This window comes from Tupaia chinensis, unplaced genomic scaffold (genome assembly GCF_000334495.1).
Source record: "Tupaia chinensis unplaced genomic scaffold, TupChi_1.0 Scaffold144814_1, whole genome shotgun sequence".
Lineage (NCBI taxonomy): Eukaryota > Metazoa > Chordata > Mammalia > Scandentia > Tupaiidae > Tupaia > Tupaia belangeri.
The window spans coordinates 920314-924659 of NW_006204675.1; positions in this window are offsets into that span (position 1 = coordinate 920314).

Consider the following 4346-nt stretch of genomic DNA (forward strand, 5'->3'; position numbering starts at 1 on the left):
TCTTGATGTTTCTTTTCTAATTGAATTTGTTCTTCAAATTGTTTAATTTTATTCAAAATCTCTTCCCTAGGGTCAATAACCGGCATCACCAAAGCTGATGCAGATGTGACCGCGTTGTAAGATCATGGTCATTCTTTGAAAGGCAGACACTTTGAATTATTGTATTTGACTGCCTTTGCTTCTAAAGTTTTTTGTTCAGACGGCCATTTTGGGTTATTGCACATGACAGTATTTGTTTCTAAAGTTTCTTTTTCTGATTGCCATTTTGAGTTATTATATTTATCAGCCTTGGCCTCTAGGATTTTCTCCTCTGAATTAGTTGATGATTCGTTTTTCTTTGGCTCTTGTAGAGTCTTAAGGTTGTTTTTCTTTTTTAGTTTTTTAGATTTTGGGGGGTTTTGTCTTGCTTCTGGGGCTTTTAACTTCTTCCTCACTATCTAGGGAAATAAGATCCTCTCCCTGTTCTTTTTCAATTTTAGAATCCTTGGTTAGATCTGAGGTGGCTATAGCCTCCTCCTGGGGTTCACCATTTTGCATGATCTGCTCTCCCTTAGCAACCATAACGACAAGGGCTTCTATTAAGCTCTGAACGGATATTTTATGCTGACTAAGCTTTTGTCCCATTATTACCCATACTTAAAATAAAACGTAAGTAAATACTTACCAGGACATCTTCTGTTCATCCTTTTATGTTTTTTGCTGGCTTTTTTTGGGATGAGTCTCTGCTGTCCCCTTCTGGATGAATCTATGCTGTCCTCTTCTGGATGAGTCCATTTCATCCCCTTCTGTTTTCCACCAGCTTTTCTTGCTTGCTCTGCACTGGAGCCTTCTTCGGGAGCTCTTCACTGGATCCCTCATACCCAAGTCTGTGTTCAGGCGCCACATGTCCCAGCTTTCAGAACAGACGAACAGGTTTTCTGAGGGAGGAGTGAGAGACGGGACGAACGGTGCTCTGTCACAGCACGGAGATGACACAATGTCTCTTCAGGGTCGTCTCTTTATTGTGGGCAGCACGGAGATGACACAGTATTACAACTCTTCAGGGTCATCAGGAGATGATGTGGTGTCACAGCTCAGGGTCGTCCAGAGACAATACGGTGTCACAGCTCAGGGTTGTCCAGAGACAACAAGGTGTCACAGCTCAGGGTCATCCAGAGATGACACGATGTCACAGCTCAGGGTCATCCAGAGATGACGTGGTGTCACAGCTCAGGGTCGTCCAGAGGTGACATGGTGTCACAACTCTTCAGGGTCTTCAGGGTCATCTGGGTTGTCTTCCTGGTTGTCTGGCAATTATGGGCCAGGGATCGTGGTTATATACATGTTGGTGGGCTGTGATTGGTTGAATGAAGGGTAATAAAAGGTGGGTTATGATCGGTTGCTTTGTGGACCAATCATGAGGTGCTGGATATGCAAATCTGAAGGATTGTAAGCTCACCGATTTGCAATGGGAAGTGGCCAATCAGAATATGGTTTTGAAGGTGAGATTTTTGAAGGGGAGCCAATTGTTGCCTTTGTAATTGTTTGCTCTCTGAGCCTAAGATGGCAATAGTAAGAGACTCGTGGAAATGGCCTCTCGGACTTGCTGGTGCGCAGCCTCCCATAGTCAACTATGTGGGAGTCCAACAACATAGCCATTATGCTAACTGCTGGTCCCCTTAAACATGTTTTTAAAGGCTTTCTTACCATTCATTACATCTTTCTTAGAGAGTTGTCTATTCAGCTCACTTCCCCATCTTTTAATTTAGATGATGATGATGTTGTTTTGATGATGATGATGATGATTTTATGGGTAAGCTGTTTGACTTCCCTGTAGAATATGGTTTTCAGTCACTTTCCTAAGGTAAAGTTTGCAAATATATTCTCCCACTCTGAGAGCTGTCTTATCACTCTAATTATTAATATTTTACAGTGCAGTACTCAGCCTGATACAGTCCCACTTATCTACTTTTGGGTGTATTCCCTATGCTTGGAGGGTCTTTTTAAATAAGTCTTTGTCTACTCCAAGGCCTTCAAGAGTTTTCCCTGTGTTTTTCATCTATAGTTAAGAGTTTCAGGTTTGTTTCAATCTTCAGTCCACTTTTAGTTCATTTTTGTTAGTGGTGAGAGATAAGGGTTTAGTTTCATTTTTCTGTGGGTATATAACCATTTCTCCTAGCATCATTTGCTAAAGAAATTTTCTTTTTCCCACTGAATTTCTTGTGCTACTTAACAAGAATCAGTTGGCTGTATGTTTTGGGCTTTATTTTGGGATTTTACTTCTGCTCAGTTGGTCTACCTGCCTATTATGGTAGGTTATATGATGGTATTGGTATCATGATGTTACTAATATCATGCTGCTTTGGTTATCACAGTATTGTAATATGTTTTGTAATTACATATGTAACATGTTTAGAAGTGAAATGTCCTTTGTTTATTTATGTCTTTATTTATATCTACTACTTTATTTTACTTGCTCAGTATTGATTTGGGTAATACAAGGCCATTTATGAATCAGACAAACTTTACAACTGTTTTTATATTTCCATGAAGAATATTTCTGTGGTTTGATTGAAATTGCATTGAAGTTATAGATTAATCTGGGTAGAATTGACAACTTGATTATATTAATTCTTTAAATCCAGAACCATGGAGTTTTTTCCATGGGATTTTGTGTGTGTGTGTGTGCATAGATTTTTTTGTTTGTTTGTTTGTTTGTTTGGTTTGTTTAACTGTACTTTTAAAAAAATATGTTTGCAAGTGTTTTATAGTTACTTTTCTTGTAGAGATCTCCAACTTCTTTCATTAGGTTTATTCCTAGATGTCTTCTTGGTCTGTGGCTATTGTAAATGTGGTTTCTTTATTAAATTATATCTCTGTTTTTTGTTATTGTATAAAAAGTTAGACGTTTGTATGTTGATTTTTTTAACCTGCTATTTTACTATATTCATTTTTCACCTTTAGGAGTTGGGTTTCTCTTGTTTTGTTTTGTGTTTTGGAAAATCTTTTGGACTTTCTTTTTGTAAAATCAAATCAGCTGCATGTAGATATAACTTCCTTTCTTCTTTTTCTATTTGGATTTTATTTTATTTGACTCTCTTGTCCAATTGCATTAGTTAGACCTCCCAGTACTATGTTTAAAAAGAGTGGAGACAGTGCTTGGTTTTTTTGGGTTTTTTGAGGGGGGGAGGAGAAAGCTGGCTTTTTCTCATTCAGTAAAATTTTAGCTATGGCTTTTTTTTTTTTTTTTGTATATATGACTTTTAGTGTGTTGAAAAATTTTCCTTCAATGCCTGTTTGTTGATAGTTTTAATCATGAAGAGATGTATTTTATCAGTGTTTTTATCTGGATAATCACATATTTTATCTTTCTTTCTGTTAATATGGTGTACTACATTTATTGTTATGAATATGTTGAACCATCCCTGCAACCCTGGAATAAAGCCTACCTACATAGTCATAGTGTATAATCTTATTTTTTTCTTTTTTATTATCATCATAATCTTTATATTACATTGGATTACATATAACTTTACAGTGTATTACATTGCTTTTTCAGAAGGGAATGCCATGCATATCTGTCAATACAGAGACATTAATCTCCCCCTTCATCATTCAATATCTTTTCTGTTTTTCCCAATCATTATCATTATTATTATTATTTTTTAAAAAGTCAATTGCTATTTCTCATTTTGCTTGTAAACAGACTTTACCCATCATGAAATACTTCTCAGACCAATCCAGTTGACAATACTGTACATGTCATCATCAACAGGTAATAAGTCATATCTGTTTCTCACTAACATCCTGCCTATTTGTTCTCTTGCTATCTTTCTCTATCCTCTTCTCTTCACCTCCCCCCATTCCAGATTGTCCTATTCTTGTTAAGTACCATCACTGATTTTATGTCCTCCAATTTTTCACTCTCTACCATAGAGTGCAGATAGTCAATATATATTGAGTGGATACATACAATATCTTTCTTTCATAGCCTGACTTACTTCACTCAGCAATAGATCCTCCATATCTGACCACTTTCTATCAAATGCCAGGGTCCTGTTATTTTTTATGGCTGAGTAGTATTCCATAGAGTATACATACCACACTTTTCCAATCCATTCATCAGTTTGTGGACATTTAGGTTGGTTCCATGTCTTGGGAATTGTGAATAATGCTGCAATAAACATTGATGTGCAAGCACTTTTCTGACTGAGTGTTCTTCTGTCTTTTGGGTAAATACCCAGAAGTGGGATTGCTGGATCAAATGCTAATTCTATTTGGAGATCTTTGAGGAGCCTCCATATTGTTCTCCACAGTGGTTGAACTAGTTTACATTCCCACCAACAGTGTAGGAGGGGTCCCTTTTC